This window comes from Bos indicus, chromosome 3 (genome assembly GCF_029378745.1).
Source record: "Bos indicus isolate NIAB-ARS_2022 breed Sahiwal x Tharparkar chromosome 3, NIAB-ARS_B.indTharparkar_mat_pri_1.0, whole genome shotgun sequence".
Classification (NCBI taxonomy): Eukaryota; Metazoa; Chordata; class Mammalia; order Artiodactyla; family Bovidae; genus Bos; species Bos indicus.
In genome coordinates this window covers 23,670,516-23,689,137 of record NC_091762.1, presented here as the reverse complement: position 1 = coordinate 23,689,137, position 18,622 = coordinate 23,670,516, and the positions used below count along the sequence as shown (strand labels likewise).

At 40.0% G+C, this 18,622-nt stretch overlaps 1 protein-coding gene and 1 pseudogene across 3 annotated transcripts in view; one reads left to right on the top strand and one right to left on the bottom strand.

The window, feature by feature from the left end:
• Positions 1–18,622, bottom strand: part of NOTCH2 (notch receptor 2) — a 208,282-nt gene that overhangs the window by 61,884 nt on the left and 127,776 nt on the right. The window lies entirely within an intron of this gene.
• On the top strand, positions 9,170–9,930 carry LOC139182147 (ubiquitin-conjugating enzyme E2 D3-like; annotated as a pseudogene).

Sequence of the window (18,622 nt, the reverse complement as noted above, 5' to 3'; positions counted from 1 at the left end):
ATAAATGAGAAACACAAAGCCAAGATGAAGAGACTGGAGCCAAAGACGGAGCAGTGGAATAAGATGTAGAAAGTTTACCTCACTCAACAGAAGATGGAAAAGGATCAGTCTGTTCTGCCTGAGGAAGCAAACTAAAGGATGATAAACATGAGACCACCAATGGATATACCACAGGCCACCGCAGCAGCAAAGGGCAGGGGCTGTGGCAAACACTCTCAGGCCCCATGACGGGGAACAGGAGTTATTTATAAGCTACTTAAAAGCAAGGGATTTGTAACTGACCAGCAGTCAAGTGCCAGGTTACCTGAGTTGTAAAACAAGTTGATGAATCTTTCTTATAATAAGTTGTCTTTTAATAGGTTTAAGAAGCTACCAAAGGGAATGAATATTCAGATCATATGAATTCTCTAAAACAGAACATGACAAAACCCTCATGATATCCTTAATTCTTTCTTTGTAAAAAACTCACTGGATAATTCAAAGAGGCACTCTGATGCAGAAGCCTCTTAACGACAAAGCACAGGGCATTCATACTCAGAAAACGCCAGGGCTATACCTAGTCCCCAGATAAGAAGTCAGCTGGCTCAAGGACTTTCAGAGTCTGCAAAGTGCCCAACTGTGCAGCCAGCATTGCCAGCAGGGGCTTCTGTGTCTGAGCCAACCTAACTGACCACCTATTCTTTACTCCTATTTAACCAATGCGTCCATTTTTACAGAACCAACATCATTCTATTGCACTTTGATTGTACATCCATCTCCCATTACTGGGCTGCAAGCAAACTCAGTTCAGGAGCATTTTTTGTATTCCCAGCTAAGATCCCACTGCCTAAGATGGCAGTGTGTGGGCAACTCCGGAACTCTGTGCTCAGGGCCCCTCCTTCCGTGCTGCTCTTCTCACTCCACTTTATCCATATAATACCTGAAGGAGCCACCACGTATTTACATGATCACATCTTCCTGATCCAGGATGGGCATATGATACAAGCTATGTCACTGTGTCTCTCTTCCAAACTTTTGGACTAGGGACCCTTTGCCACATGGACTAACAGAAAAACGTGACCAGTCTACATATGGTGTGATACTAGTGAATCGGAAGTGCACAGAAAAGAAAAACAGAATCTGGGGACATTCAAGTTACTAGCTCCAGCTGTTCCCAAAGACTGGCTGTTTCTAAGCCTATTTACGAGCACAGCCAGTCTGAGAGATGTCCCTTCCAGCAGGTTTTCCTAATTTGAGATGGGGATCTGTCTGTTGCATCTGACAGCATTAACTAGTACAGAGGGAGGGAGGAAGTGAAGGAGCAATCATTTCCCCCAGGGTAGATGATGTCAGTATAGAAAGCTTTGCTCCCTTACTTTTCTGGCAGAAATGCTACCTCAGAGTAATGGCAGATGTGTTGTTAAGATGCAGGTGGGATATAGAAATGAAAACATAACCAAGAAGCAGGTGAAGAGTTTCTGCAACCTGGGAATTCCTCAGAGTCTTGTCTCTTACACTAATGCTAACTCAAAATGCCTATGCTACCATCAAACTTAACTGACTTGCTGCTTGTGAGAAATTTGGAAGTTGTTTTTCTTATTGGTTCCATGACAATTCTGAGTACAAGACACTGTGTATTTTTTAAATCTCATATATATTTCATATAATTATGTAACACCCAGCCACTTAAATATTATAGTGAGACAGACTAGGTTAACGAAATAATGTTTGGAATAAAAATTTTGTACTCTTGGGAAAGGATATCAAGAGTCACTGATGGCTTACTGTGAACCACGTATTGGGCTTGAGGTGTTGCGATCACTGTCTCATTGAGGAAACGTGTCCAGAGAGGTGACATAACTCACCTATCACGAGGCAGGGGGTACAGGAGGACTGGGATTTGAACTAGAGCTGCTGACTCTAAAATCCTTGACAAAGACTTAAGGTGTGAATCTCACCATATCAAAACAACCTCTCTGCATCTCAGTCTTCCCAAGCACACAGAGGCATTGGGAAGGAGACAGGATGGGGGAGGGGAGGATTAAAATCATGACTCATATGATCGGATTACTGGAAAAACTTATGACTTCAAATTACTATCCAAAAGTCAAATGTATTTTTTGAGTACAGTTGACTATTTTTCCAATGAGATTGATTTTTGAAGGTCAAATACCTAAGGCATTTTGGGTTTGGTGTCAGATCCTGTTAGAGAAATCAAATCTGGAGAGTCAAAAGAATCCTGGCTTATACATAATCTTTCATAGAATGGATCATTTTCCTCTAAGGTTCAGGCATATTTCTCCAGAACAAAACAAAACCCCTCCCAGGCATATTTATGCCAGAATTTTTTCCTCATTCCAATTCCAGCAACCAGTTATTACATTTGGAATGTTAGAACAGTGACCAGGGTGCCACAAAATTGCTTGTTCCAAAATTCCCAATGGAAGGTCTACTAACATACTGCACTTCTTTCATGCCACCTCCCTCTTGACAAAGGAGGAAACCAATGCAGAGCCTAAAAATAAGAAACATGAGGCTCAGAAAGGTTAAGTAACCATCAACCCTACCACCCCTGCCCAGAGTCGTAAACTGGTAAGTCAGAGGCACTGTCATTCAAACCCAGATCAGTTTGACTCTAAAACTACTGTTCTTTCCACTATAGCAGAGTTAATTATCCAACTCTGGGTCTGATCAATAAGACCTACAGACTAAGTCCCTGATTCTCGGGTCTTAAAGACACCTAAAAGGGATGGAAGCATGAGTCAAGGAAAGAAGACCGTTGGTAGAAACTGACAAAGACAAAAAGTCACTAAATACTGAAACAGTAAAGTTTCTTGGTGATATTCTAGAGAGGATGGGTGCATTCAGCTTTTCCACTACTCCATGGCAAAAAAGCATCAGCCTGGGCTGGAGGAAGAAGGTTCACTCAGGTTTGTGGGGTTAGATCTTGAACATATCAAAGGGACTGGAGTATATTCTTGAGTTGGGTTTAAAACAAGAAAAGGCTGGAGATCATTTGAGGCTCTGAATTCTTATCTGAATTTTGAACTTGATATGACAAAGGAGAATTATTGCAGGCTCACTGGTGAGGGAAGGCATGATCAAATCTGCCTATGAACATTAGTCTGCCAGTAGAATATAGCATGAACTAAAAGCAAATGGCTTTGTGTTAGTTGGGAGAAAAGGAGAAAGCACTAAGTTAGGAGCTAGCTACCTAGCATATAAAAGCCCCTGGTGAAAAGACAGAGCTGCGTTCTTTCCATGCCCTACCTAGCTACTACACCTTCAATCCAAACAAGTCTCAGCATGTACCATCATCTGTGCCAGCACACAAACCTTGCCGGTGAACTCCCAAAATATGTTGCACAAGGCTCGGTTGGGCAAGTTTGTGAGGGCATCAATTATCCCTCTTACTAACTTCACCTGCCAGTTATTGCAAGTTACTGGTATCTAACATTGGGATTAGGCAGTGGGCTATTAGGTTTTAACCATCTCCTATTAGAAAGGGAATAACTTGTTTCTAGAAACTACTTTCTCTACTGCCATATAAACCTGGACTAACTTGGTATGAAGGCTGACACCTTAAACACTTGGCCTGCTAAGTCGCTCAGTCATATCCAACTCTTTGCAACTTCATGGACTGTAGCCCACCAGACTCCTCTGTCCATGGGATTTTTCCAGGCAAGGAATACTGGGGTGGGTTACTGTTTCCTCCTCCAGGGGATATTCCTGACCCAGATCGAACCTGTGTCCCTTAAACCCACATCTCTTATGTCTCCTGAATTGGTAGGTGGGTTCTTTATGTTAGCGCCACTAGTATATACTGATAATTCTCTGGGTGATAGCTTTTGCCTCCTAAATGTATCTCAAGTCTCTATCTTTCCTTCATATATTTTATTCTAGCCACATGGCTTACTGTTGGTTCCTTAAACAAGTTCTTTCCTACCTCAGAGCCTCTGCATAGCCTGTCCTCTCCACCTTAAATATTCTTCTTCCTCTTACTTATATGGCCGATTAACATCTCACACCTTGACTTTCAGCCTTCCCTCATAGCTCAGTTGATAAATCATCTGCCTGCAATGCAGGAGACCTGGGTTCGATTCTTGGGTTGGGAATATCCCTTGGAGAAGGAAATGGCAACCCACTCCAGTATCCTTGCCTGGAGAATCCCATGGACAGAGAAGCCTAGCGGGCTACAGTCCATGCGGTTGCAGGAGTCAGACACGACTTCGTGCCTAAACCACCACCACCACCTTGACCTTCTTCATAACTTAGGTAGATCTTCAAGCTCACATTTCCTCTTTTTTATCCTTCACTGCATCTACTCCATTCAGTCCATCTTGTCATTTATCAAATGGTGTAATTTTATATTCATTTACATTTTACAGTCTCTGTTAGACTAAAAGTTCCATGAGAGCATGAATTCTGTTGGTCATTCACCTCAGTTTATATATCAGCCACTGTACCAGACACTTGGCGTCAGTGATGAAACAGACCTTAGATTCAATCTAACGTGCTCATTTTACAAACAAAACTAGGACCAGAGAGGTATAGTGACTTATCCATGTTTACACAGCTAGTTAGAAAAAGAATTAGAAATAGACAAACTTGGGCTTCCCTGATGGCTCAGTGGTAAAGAATCCACCTGCCAATGTAGGAGACACAGGTTCAACCTCTGATCCAGGAGGATCCCACGTGCCGTACAGCAACTAAGCCTGTGCCCTGCAACTACTGAACACGTGCTCTAGAGATTGGAAACCGCCAACTACTGAGTCCACCGGCCACAACTACTGAAGCCCATGTGCCCTAGAATCTGTGCTCTGGAACAAGAGAAGCCATGACAATGAGAAGCCCGCACACGCAACTAGAGAAAAGCCAGCGCGGCAACAAAGACCAAGCACAGTCAAAAATAAATAAATAAATAACTTTTTAAAAAAAGAAACAAACTTAAAAGTGGAAATCAAGTGCTGAAAAGGAACACTGGGGTGTGTGATCACATTTTAAGTTAGCCTTCAAAACTATCATGAGGGAAGAACAGGATTGAGAAATGCACAGGAAGAGCATAACATCTAAGCAGTACTTCAACTACAGTCAATACTACTAACCCACCATTAGAAAAACAAGCATGCTATTTTGTATATAGGAGTGTGTGTATGTTAATCCCAACCTTCTAATTTATATCTGCCCATCCCCCTTTGGAGAAGGCAATGGCACCCCACTCCAGTACTCTTGTCTGGAAAATCCCATGGGTGGAGGAGCCTGGTAGGCTGCAGTCCATGAGGTCCCAAAGAGTCGGACATGACTGAGTGACTTCACTTTCACTTTTCACTTTCATGCACTGGAGAAAGAAATGGCAACCCACTCCAGTGTTCTTGCCTGGAGAATCCCAGGGATGGGGGAGCCTGGTGGGCTGCCGTCTATGGGGTCGCATAGAGTCGGACACAACTGAAGTGACTTAGCAACATCCCCCTTTCCCCTTTGGTAACCATAAGTCTGTTTTCTATGTCTGTTCTACAAATAAGTTCATTCACACTTTTTTAGATTCTACATATAATTGATATATATGATATTTGTCTTTCTCTGGCCACCTGACGTGAAAAGCCAACTTAACCAGAAAAGACCCTGATGCTGGGAAAGATTGAAGGGAGGAGGAGAAGGGGCCAACAGAGGATGAGATAGTTGGATGGCATCACCAACTCAATGGACATGAATTTGAGCAAGCTCCGGGAGACGGTGAGGGATAAGGAAGCCTGGCATGCTGCAGTCCATGGGGTCGTAAAGAGTCAGACACGACTGAGCGACTGAACAACAACTGTCTGACTGACTATGATAATCTCTAGGTCCACCTGTGTTGCTGCAAATGGCATTATTTCTTTCTTTCTTATGGCTGAGTAATAGCCCATTGTATATATGTGCCACATCTTCTTTATCCATTCCTCTGCTGATGGACATTTAACCTGTTTCCATGTCTTAGGTATAGTAAATAGTACTGCAATGAGCACTGGGGTGCATGTATCTCTTCAAATTATGGTTTTCTCTGAATATGTGGCCAGGAGTGGGACTGCTGGATCATATGGTAGCTCTAGTTTCAGTTCTTTAAGGAACTCCATACTCTTCTCCACAGCTGCTGTACCAATTTACATTCCTACCAACAGTATAAGAAAGAAGTGAGGTCGCTCAGTCGTGTCTGACTCTTTGCGACCCCATGGACTGTAGCCTACAATGCTCCTCTGTCCATAGGATTTTCCAGGCAAGAGTACTGGAGTGGGTTGCCATTTCCTTCTCCAGAGGATCTTCCCAACCCAGGGATTGAACCTGGGTCTCCTGCATTGTAGGCAGATGCTTTACCATCTGAACCACCAGGAGGAGGTTCCTTTTCCTCCATACCCTCCCAGCATTTATTATTTGTGGACTTTTTATGATGGCTATTCTGACTGGTGTGAAGTGGTACCTCACTATAGTTCTGACTTGCATTTCTCTATAATTAGTGATGTCAAGGACCTACTGTATGGCACAAAGAACTGCACTCAATATTTTGTAATAACCTATACGGGAAGAGAATCTGAAGAAGAATATATACATGTGTGTCTGTGTATGTGTGTGTATGTATATGTATATATATACACACACATATATAACTGAATTGCTGTGCTCTACACCTGAAACCAAAATGATATTGTAGGTCAACTACACTTCAATTACAAATAAGACACAAATCAACCTACCTACAAAACAGAAACAGACTCGCAGATACAGAGAACAGACTCGTGATTGGCAAAGGGAAGGCGGGTGGGGGAGGGAGTCTGAGGTTAACAGATGCAAACTATTATACACAGGATGGATAAAAAACAAGGTTCTACTATAATACAGGGCATTGAATATAATATATTGAATTATCCTATGATAAACCATAATGAGAAAGAATTTAGAAAAGAATGTATACATATGTACAACTGTAACACTTTGCTGTACAGCAGAAATTGACACAAAATTGTAAATGTACTATACTTCAATCAAAAAATAAATTTATTTTATAAAAGGAAAACAAGAAAAAAGAGTACACTATATTGATTTTGTAGGAGTGGGGTCACTTTCATAATGATCTTTTCTTACTGCCGCCATCTATGGTTTTAAAAGCAAAGGATGAATGAGTAAGACTATGAGCAGCACGTGTGGCAGAAAATAGAGTGAACCCAACAGGACTGTACTGAAGTGGAAACTGACCTGAGCCTCACTAGCATCAAGTTCTGGCCATGTGAACTGAGGACCACCAGACAAGACACCATTTTATGAGCTGCAACATGTGAGGATACAAACAGCTCACTATGGTTTTCTCAAGACACCACAAACAAAACATCAATCTGACTTGAGTTACAAGTGACTGGGAAACAAGAGGAGGAAGGGCGGAAAGGAAAGAAAAGAAATGATCACTGAGCCTTAGCACTTCTGGAAGAAGCCCTGGCCCTTCCTAGTCATCTCTCAAGTGTGAAGTGTGTGGGAAAAACTTTTACCACATCAGTGGCCCTGTTAAGGGTCAGTTCTCATTTGCAACAGTCACCATATGAACAACATGTAAAAAATGAGCTTGGTTGACCCTTGCCCTGACCCTCTACCTCCTCTTCTTCGGTTAAATCAAGAGAGTCTGGTCTCCAATATACCCTCCCAGCCAGCAGTCGCCCAGGCTCCTGAGGTGTGGAGTTTCATCTCTTCCTATCATAGCAGGGCATTCTTTTAACCTCTGTCCTACAAACCTTCTCCTCTACACACAGCAGATTTTCCATTCCTCTCCTGAAGTGAAAGGGCAGAGGACAAGCTTGGCTGTTCTTCAACGTCCCAGGGCTAAAGATGGGTGAAACATTTTGTACAAACACTGGAGCCTACAGGGTCTGCCTGATGAGAGACTGTGTGCGTGCACTAACGTACAAGCTCACAGATGTGCCTAAGAGGCTGGGGTGACAAGCGTCTAACAAGATCCTGTAGGTATAGTAGGCATAGGAGATACACATGCACATAAATGCAAGAGTCTCAGTGAATGTTCCTGCTAACCCTAGACACCATCATCTTTGCCAGACTCCTCAAAAGCCTGGTTTCCCTGCATCGTGATCAATACGGTATCTAAAGAATCACCAGCTTGACCTCACCATGGATCATGGATTGTGCCATTTGCCTGTTCAAACCCTCTGAGGCAAGCCATTACTCTTAGGATAAAATTCTAAATCTTTTCTACATTTTCTGCCTATCACTCCAGTCTTTCCCCTTGAAATATGACTAGTGTTGGATACTCTGGCTTTTTATTTTCATCATTTCTAAACATGATAACAATCTTTTCCCACTATGGGTCTTTGTCCAGGACCCTGCACCTGGAGCATTTTAGGCTCAATGATGCCCTAATAATTCATACCCACTGTCCACAGCTGAAAGACAGTACATGCTGACTCCAAACTCAGATAGTTCTGCCTGTTAATATGTTCTCCAAATAACCTCTACTTTTCCCACCAGATATTCATTACAGTTCAAAATCTTACAGATAATTACATGCTTTATGCCTGTGTTCCTCACTAAACATATGCTAGACACATGCTCCAAGTTCCATGGAGAAATGGGTGGTACCATTTACTTCAGCAGTGAACCCTTAGCCCTTAGCATAGTGCCTTGCTAATAGTATTTCTTGAGAAGTAATCAAAATATTTGTTTAAACGAATTTTATTTGCTCTTTTCCCCCTCACTCAGATCATTCTAAACTCAATAGTCATCTTTCGACGCCTATTCCTAGAACAGGGTGTCTCTATTCTACTTATACTGTCAAAGTTTTCATCATCCCCTTATCTACATCCCCCCATCAATATACATCTCTCTCATTCCACTCTCTTCCTTAGCCGCTAAACTCGTTTATATCACACCAAATTTATCTGACCTTTTGACCTTAATCCTTCAACTATATCTCGAGGTGACTCTACATTGTTGGAGTACCTTACTTCTTCAATTGAAACCTAAGGTTTCCCTAAAGACTACATCCCAGTAGGCAAGCAACCCTCCTCTTCCAGTTGCCTCCATCTGCATGAAGGTAAACAAGCAAAGAGCCACTCTTTTATTTCCTAGTGGTGCTACTGGCTTCAAATAGTAAAAATAGACTTATTCAGCTATTTCTAGGTACTAGACACTGTGATGAGTGCTTACAATGATAGTCAAATGTAATCCTCTCATACAAAATTAGTCCATATTTACAGACGGCACAAACCTGGTCCATGATGAAGAAAGATACTAACGTATCTCAGGGAAGAAGAGACCCTGCCAGGACCCGGTAATAGCCCTGAATTTGGAGATATGATGTTGGGCCAGAACAATGAGAAAATTTAATGCTCCATTCATTCATTCAACAAATATGTATAAATTATGTGCCAGGCCTGACCTATACAAACTGGTAAACAAGCAGTTGTGGATTCTACCCAGAATATACAGACAAAAGAGGGTTTTACAACCAATCAAATAATTATAATAGAGGGTGAGAAGTGCAGTAATACACACATGTTGCCTTAGGACCACAGAGCAAGAGAACACAGAAGACCTATGTCCTGCAGTTCAAGTGGGGGATGATTAGGCCAAGATTACGGCCTAATGGCAGCCTGCATCAAGGCAGTATTTTTGTGTGTGTTTTGAAAATTTATATTCCTACAGATTCCACCTTCAAACCACCTAAAGTTGCATTTACAAGAATTTATCATCCAAATATTAACAGTAATAGCAGCATATGTATTGATATTCTAAGATCACAATGTCCTCCTGCTTCAACTGTTTCTGAAGTTCTTTTTTTATCCATTGGTTCAATGCTATGTCTTCCAAACCCAGATAACTCCCGAGTGCCAGGGACTGCACAATTCTATAAAATGACAGAGATAAATACAACAGTGACCTCAGGAATCTCTGGAATGGACCCAAAAGTATGCCATGTGATACCACCTTAAAGTCAGAATAAGTACATTACAGCTGAATAAATTGTAAATTACTGTTGAAAGAGAGAGAGAGACAAAGACTCTACATGTTAACCAGTTTGTGTAGGAATGTAGGAGGATGGTGTGGGGGTACTTCAGGCAGAAGAAGTGTATGTGTACAAGTTTGAATAGAAGGTAAAATATGGCTCACCTGAAGCAATGAAAAAACCCACCGTGGTTTAATTATAAAGCACGTATCAGTGGAGATGAGGTTGGACAGGTAGTTATGTGCAGAGCCTTGGAACTGTATCCAAAGACAAGGGGGACCCACTGAATCATTTCAAGCAAAGAAATAACATGATCCAATTTGTGTCAGAAAGCCCACCTTGCTCCTCTGGGAAGAATGGACTGAACTCCATCCCACCATTCCAGGTCAATAGCAATTTAAAGCACTGAGGAGTCCCAGGGCTCCTGTGGTCTCTATAGCATCAAAAAAGTCTGTGGTGCTTTTGGAGCAAATTCCAGATGCAACAGCACCAAAGAGTAACCAGGCTTAGCCACTGTATGGAGAACTGACGCCTGGCACAGAAGCTTCTCTACCCAGAGAAAAAAATGGTACTAGGCTTCTGTATTCCTGCTAGGAGGAAAAATACACTCTCTGGCTTTCTCCCACCTCTTTGGGCTGCTGGGCTGTTAACAATTTATACAGAAAGAGCCCCTCACCTCCCTGGAAGTAGAAACTAACTATACCAGGGATTCCAAAGAGAATCGAACTACTCTATTTATGGCAAGGCATTACTAATGAGCAGAATGAGTAAGCCAAACAAACAACCACCTGGTGTTCATTAGAACATGTGCAATATAAAAGATGTAGATACACCACGTGAAATGCAGATGAAAAGCACACAAGTGAAAAATACACACTTCCTGAAACGAGTACATTATAGAAAGGATTGGTTCTATATTCTCAAAAATTTTATACACATGCAGTGTATGTGTACAGTTCCTACAATCTTTCAAAAGAAATTAAGATACTCTGATAAAATGGGGCAGGCTGAGAGAAAGGCAGAAATAGAGAGGACCTAGACAGAATGAGTAAATATTATCAGAAAATAAGAATGCAGTTCAAATACAAATCAGAATTGGCAACTGAAAACAACAGAACTGACAAAGAAGAAAAACAAATCAGTTCTGCCAAAAAAAAAAGCTTAAGAAGCTCTTATGAAATGCAAAGGAAAAAAGATTAAAATACCGAGAGAAAAGATTTTAGCTCTGGGGAAGAATGAAGACCTACTGTAAAGGTATTCCTAAAGACACAAAAACAAATGAGAAACAATCTTTTCTGAGATGAGACTGAACCTAAGTTTGCAGAGCCAAAGAACTCAAAAAAAGACTAGGAAAAAAATGACAGGAAACATGCCTATACCAATATTGGTTAAAGTTCTGATTTTAAAGGAGGAGGAGAGAGAGAGAGGGAGACAGAGAATAAAAGACATTGGACTTCTCTATAATACTCACTACAAGAAGCAAAGGAATAATGTCTAGGAACTTCATAAGAATATAATTTGTGACCCAAGAGTTCAATATCTATACATGATGCCATTTGTGTATGAAGGCAACTAAGTTAAAAAATATTTTTCAAATATTCATGAGCTCTGTAAGAAGGCTGTGATATAAGTGCACTACTAGTTAACACAGAACAAATTACACATATAACTAAGTCTAAAGTCTTATAAATTGAATTTTAAAACAGTATGAATACAGTTAATGTTAAAGAACATGAGTAAGACTTTAAGTTTGAGTAATAATAATACTATAAGTTTTAAAATCCCAGATCCTATAACAAAATCTGGAGAGTTAAGAGATTAAAAGAAGTAAAAGTATGCTCATTCCTTACCTTACAAAAGAGGATATAGTTTCATTTTGGATAGAGAAAAGCAGAAAAATAGATTCAAATCCAAATTATTCTAAACATGTATACCTTTTAAAATCTAAAAAGCACTAAACATTATATGGGCTTCCCAGGTAGCTCAGTGGGTAAAGAATCCATCTGCAATGCAAGGGATGTAGAACATGCATCGTGAGTTCAATCCCTGGGTTGGGAAGATCCCCTGGAAGAGGGCATGGCATCCTATTCCAGTATTCTTCCTGGAGAACCCACGGACAGAGAAGCCTGGTAGGCTACAGTCCATAGGGTCACAAGACTGAAGCAACTGAGTAAACATGATATATAATTTAAATCATTTCACCTCTACTGTCTTCATGGACTAATTTCTACTTCCTTGAATTACTTAAACACATGGTTTATCTTCTCATTCTTTGCTCTCCCATCTCCCATGAAATCAACATCTGGGTTGAGGACCAATAAGGTCACCAAAGCCAAGAGTTCTCACTTTCCTCAACTCTACAGACCTACATCTACTCATTATCACAAACAGACTCATGCTCTGGATCTCATTAGAAGATACTCATTGTTCCAACTCCAAGATCCCAAATCGGTACTCCCACTCTCTGACTATAACTTTCAATCACCCTTCTTTCCCATTCCCAACAATCAGTTCACCTAATCTTTCCCACTAAAACTTGAAAGAGTAAAATGAAAAGTGAAAGTGTTAGTTCCTCGGTCGTGTCTGACTCTTTGTGACCCCATGGACTGTAGCCCACCAGGCTCCTCTGTCAGTGGGATTCTCCAGGCAGGAATACTGGAGTGGGTAGCCATCCCCTTCTCCATGGGCTTTTCCTGACCCAGGGATTGAACCCAGCGTCTCCTGCATTGCAAGTGGATTCTTTACTGTCTGAGCCACTAGGAAAGCCCTGGAAAGAGTAAAGCACTCCTAAATAACCCACTTCATTAACCAACCCCTGGCTAGCTGCCTTAATTCTTAGTCTAGCCAAGGTTCTAGGCTTGGTCACATGAATGAAGTTTCTGTCCCCTGAAGCTACTGCCCAGTACTCCTCTCACTCTTCCTCCCTCCCCCTCCCCTTTTTTACCTCTACAAAACCTTGAATAAGTGATCTATTCTACTTCTCCCTTTACTCCTCCCTCAACACCCATGTTTCTCTCTAACCTCTTGCAATCTGGCTTTCTTCTCTCCTTTACAGAGAAACTCCATTTTAGAAGATTTCTAAAGACTTCAAAAATTCTGACTAACTCTCTGCAATTAACATTAATATTTGAGTCCCCTGGTTGCCATTCTTTCAATTATCAACATTTGTTAAAATTGGTCTTGGAAATGCCAAAATAAGTAAGACAGGTTCCTAATTCTCTAGAGGCTAAGAGTGTATTATGTGGGGTAAGTATATAAACAAGTAAGATCAGTATAATATTGCAGGTGCTGTAACAGAGGCACATCGAGTTGAGTCAAAGGCACAGTCTTTTTTATTTTATTTTATTTTTAAACTTTACATAATTGTATTAGTTTTGAGTCAAAGGCACAGTCTTAAAATGCACTCCTGACTCAGTGATGCTGTAATGGCAGAGCTTCTTCTGAACTCTCAGTCCTCCCTTCTCTCACCTTCCTTCTTTAGATCCTTTTCCTCACTTCTGAAGTGTAGAATTAAGATCCAAACAGGTCCAAACCCTCTGGCCTTCTCAGCCCACACACCTTCCTTACAGACTTCCCAGGCAACCAAAAATAAGACTCAAAATCTGAATCTCTAACCCCTACCTCTATTTTGATTGCCTAGGTCTTACTGATGAACATTTTCACTTGGAAAACTCACTTCAAACTCATCATCATCCTAAGAAAGTGTAGCCTATTTCCTTATCTCTGTCAAAAGTCTCCATATTCTCCCATTACTCACATTTAAAAATAGATATTAGCTCTTCTCAATCTTCCCCCTAACCCAACCAAGTACTTAGATGGTCCACAAATCCTATCCATGCTTCTTTCAAACTCATGATCACTCCTACTTATTAACTTCTATTGTGGCTATGTGTAGACTTTCTTATTTTTTCCTAGTGAATGTGACCATTTATCAAAGAGAGGAATTGATTTATTTCTTCTTTGTGTCTCTTATGGCATCTAGCATAGTGTATTGGATATAACTGTTAGTTATTCAACAAATATCTGTTATTGAAGCTACCTTACAACCAAGGGCTTGAAAAGTCATGAAGTAAAAACTGGATTTTTTCTGGGATCGAGCAAAAGTCAGACAATGAGTCATGGACATGAAGACAGAAAAGATCCCTCAGTCTCACCCCTTGCATTTTGTGTTGGCTCATAGTAACGACTCAGCCCTGTTCCCACTAACATGACTATTAATCAGCTCTGAGACCTCTGGGATGAAAGTGCTTCAGGTTAGCACTCTTGGCAGTCTGCCCAACTGATAGCACACTGAAATTGGGAGGAGAAGCAGATTCCAAAAACCAGGCTTAATTTCAAGTCCCCACAATCAAGTTGACAGCAGATAAATTGTAATGGGAGATGCATTTTTCCATTCCTCCATGCAGAATATAAATGAAAAAAATGTCTGCAGTCCCCAATATACTTAGTTTCCACTCTCAACCAAAAAGCTCCATTTCTATAGTATTAAAAACACAGAAAACTAGTTTGGAGAAAAGCCTTATTCTGGAGAACAGCTTTGGAGCACTGATTTTTAAATAAAAATATACCATGAAAAGACTCCATTCCCAGACACCATCTCTGGCAGTATGTATACTTTCTGATTCATGCCAAAAATTTTTTCCTGAAGTTGGAGCAACTGACAGCAAAGGGAATCTTAACTAACACTTTGGGCTCATCAAGCCATAAAGGAGAGCCGAGAGAAAATGTGGTCGGTTTTATTTGACTCGTGTCCACCTAACTTCCATTGTTCACTTCTGCTTAGTGTCCCAAAGCACGATTCCAAGCCCAAGTTGAAATTACATTTCTGGGTTAATAACAAGCACAGGAAAATAAATCACGTCTGCCCTAGGAGTGAACCCAAAACCAAAAGCTGCCAGAGAGGAATTCGTGAGTTGAGTTTAGAGTCAACTTTAATTCTGAAGGAAATGAACCTTTAAAGGAAAATTCAAATAACAACCTATGTAGACAAAACATTAGTCTACACTGCTTCGATTAATTTGGGGGCCTTTTATAACTTTTTTTTTCTTAAATGGATATCTGCCAGAGCAGAATTGCTCTCGTAAGATGGCTTGGAGCCAAATACAGTAACAGTATAGACATTTGTGCTCAGGTTTCATCAAATTCTTAGGTAAACTTCTACTTCCTAAAGAAACATCTAACTACTGACTTACCTCTGTAACAAGATTCCTATTTTAAAAAGTAAACCATTTGCCCAACATCAATTTCTTTCTTCCACCTGGACTTTAGTTTGTCTGGAACAGTAGTAACCTTTGTAGGTAGAAATTAGTACTATTCTAGACAACATGTCAGGTAAAAGGGCTCTGGACAGAGCTTGGACTGTCCACACCTGACTTGGAAACCAACATACTTTCCCCATAGTGCAGCCAATATAAGGGCCCCTTGAGGATAGTTTCATGTCCATCCCTCTGCCACTCAGGATCAAAGAGGATGCTTCTACATAGAACCTCTCTGCATCAAAGGAATGCTGTTAAATAGAACTATCACAAGAGATACAGATGTCATTTAAAATTTTCTGGTAGAACTTAAAGGAAAACAAGGTAAAATTAATTTAAATATTATATCTTATCTAACTCAATGTATTTGAAACATTATCATTTTAGCATCTAATCAATATTTAAAACATTATTAGCAAGACATTTTACCTTTTTTTTCATACTGAGTCTTCAAAATCAAGTGTTTTACAGTTGAGGTACTTCTCAGTCTGGACCAGTCATATTTCAGATACTCAACGGCAAGATGTGGCTAGTGGCTACCATATCAAACAGCATGGACCTGAAATGTCTTATGTGATAACTGTCTGCTAAATAAATGAAAAGCTCGAAAAGCTTTTAACTGCACCATTTATTTTCCCAAAACCTCAATAAGAAACTAAGAGATAGCGGTTCTGTGAACAGTAAATAAAAGCTTCTGAAGAAAGGCAACATGACTCATTTATTCCAAATCAAACCATGAGTAGACTTGGAAAAAATTTCTGGTCATCTTGAAGTCTAGAACTTGCTACAAAAGATCAAAGCCTTCTTTGTAGGTGAACTTATGAAAATAACATGGTACCTATCAGGCTCTTCTCATTAAAAATGTGGCCAATTCCCAAATCTCCATTTACTTCAAACTGATACCTAGGTTTTTTTAACTACACAATTCCATCCTTTTTTTTTTTTTTTTTTCCAGATAGCTGGCAACTAAATTTCCTCTCTTAGCTGGCTCCAACCCTTCCTTCTCAATTTTGTCAAAAGCCAGACAAACAGTTCATACCTCAACTCTGCAGCTGAAAATTGTAAAAGGAATTCTGAACAAAGTTGCAATAAGCCTTTGAAATATAATGAAAAAACCACCAGATTGAATATAAAACATTTACTTAATATTAACTTCTAATCTCTAAGTAACCAGGAACACACACACACAGAAAGAACAAATCAGAATATCCTACGTAGAATAATAAAACTATAAATTAAATGTTAAATCCATTAAAAAAGACTCAAGCCCTTAGTAAAAATATTTTTAAAGATAACTCATAGAGTCAGTCAATCTGTAGTTTAAAAAAAAAAGACCATAGATTTGAGCACAGACTTGGAGTTCAACAAGCCTAGATTCAAACCCTAATCCAACCACTATGACCCATGAGTAAACTGTTTAACCCTTCTGAATATCGATTACCATCTGTAAAAAGAATAGCTAAAACTCTACCCTTCATACAGTTATTGCAAAGATTACACAAAATAAAATATTGTAATTAGCACATTATTTAGGTGCTAATAAGCATCAGTTAACTCTCAGCCCCCAGCCACATTAATTTCTTTAATTTTGACAAAGCAGAAAATACTTATGTGAGTTTATTTATAGCTCTAATACCAATATAAATAGGAACCCTACAATCCCAAATTTTTCTACTCTTAGAATGATGTTGGGGCTGGGATAATGAGGAGCTCAGCTATATGCTACTGACAGCAAAGATCTGTAAAGAGCTCTAGTATCTGCTGTCATCAACAGTTCAATGACCCCATTCCATTACCTCAAGCCTAGAATAATGCCAATATTAATGCAGTGAGCATTATCACAGAGAAATGTAGGGGGTAGTAAGGGAGCCCAGAAGGTAACACTTAGCTTAACCTAGAGATAGGGCATGGGGGGCTTCCTGAAGAAGTTAACCATTTGATCTGCTCCTGGCAGCCAAAACTGGTGAGGACTATAGGGAAAGGAGTGGAGAAGGGACTCTAGAGACAAGAAATGGTGTGGGGCTTCCCTGGCGGCTCACTGGTAAAGAATCTGTTTGCCAATGCAGGAGACACAGTTCGATCCCTGGTCCAGGAAGATCCCACATGCCACAGAGCAACTAAGCCCTGGTGCCACAACTATTGAGCCAGTGCTCCAGAGCCTGGCATTGCAATTACTGCACCCACACGCCCTAGAGTCTGTGCTCCGTAACAAGAGAAACCACTGCAGTGAAAAGCCTGTGCACTGTAACTAAAGAGTATATCCTGCTCGTCGCAACTAGAAAAAAGCCCAAGGATGCTTGGGGCTAGAGCACTGGGACGACCCAGAGGGATGGTGTGGGGAGGGAGGAGGGAGGAGGGTTCAGGATGGGGAACACATGTATACCTGTGGCAGATTCATTTTGATGTTTGGCAAAACTAATACAATTGTGTAAAGTTTAAAAATAAAATAAAATTAGAAAAAAAAAAAAAAAAGAAATGCAAATTAAAAAAAAAAAAAGAAAAAAGCCCATGCAGCAACAAAGACCCAGCACAGGCAAAAGTGAATAAATAAATAAATATTAAAAAGGAAATGGTACGAATGAAGACATAGGATGTGGTACAAACAAAAAAACAAGGTTGTCACTGGCAATCAAAATTGACATCAGTGAAAAGAGGAAGGAAACTGGTAGGAAACCAAAGACTAAGGGTACCTTATATGACAGCAGGTCAGAAGAAATAAATACTGACACACCAAACATATTTATCATTTCTGCCATCCCTTCTAGAAAAACAATACAAAAATACATGAAACAAGAAATATCTCTTAAGGACTTTCATAGGGACAAAAGGTATCTATTAAACAACCTGGGGGAAGAAATTTTGGCAAACTATAATTTCACTAGGAAACCTTTCCCCAAGATTGAGCTTTCCTCATTAATATCAAAGCAGGAACTCAAAGGGTATTTGTGGTATCAAAGAAAAATCAACAATGAAATCACAATTATCATTTAATCTTCATTGGCATCAGGAGCCTTGGTACCACACAGAGCAACTCTCTCCCACAGGGCAAGGGAGAGACTTAGAATGAGGTCAAGTTCCTAACATGTATCTCATCCTGCCTAATACTTCTGGGAGGATCATTAAAAAGAGAAAAATTAAATATTTCCAGTTACTATTTGTCACATAATTAACTTTACAGTAATCTTTTCTATTTATTTTTAATTAATTTTTATTGGAGTATAGCATATTAGTTTCTGCCCTACAGCAAAGTGAATCAGATATATATATATATATAAACCCCTCTCTTTTGGATTTCCCTCCCATTAGGTCATCACAGAGTAATCTTTTTAAGTTGAAAAAAAATGGCCTATGGAAAAAAAAAAAAAAAACACAGAAATGGCAAAATCTGAAGAGAAGAGATAATATGACAGCA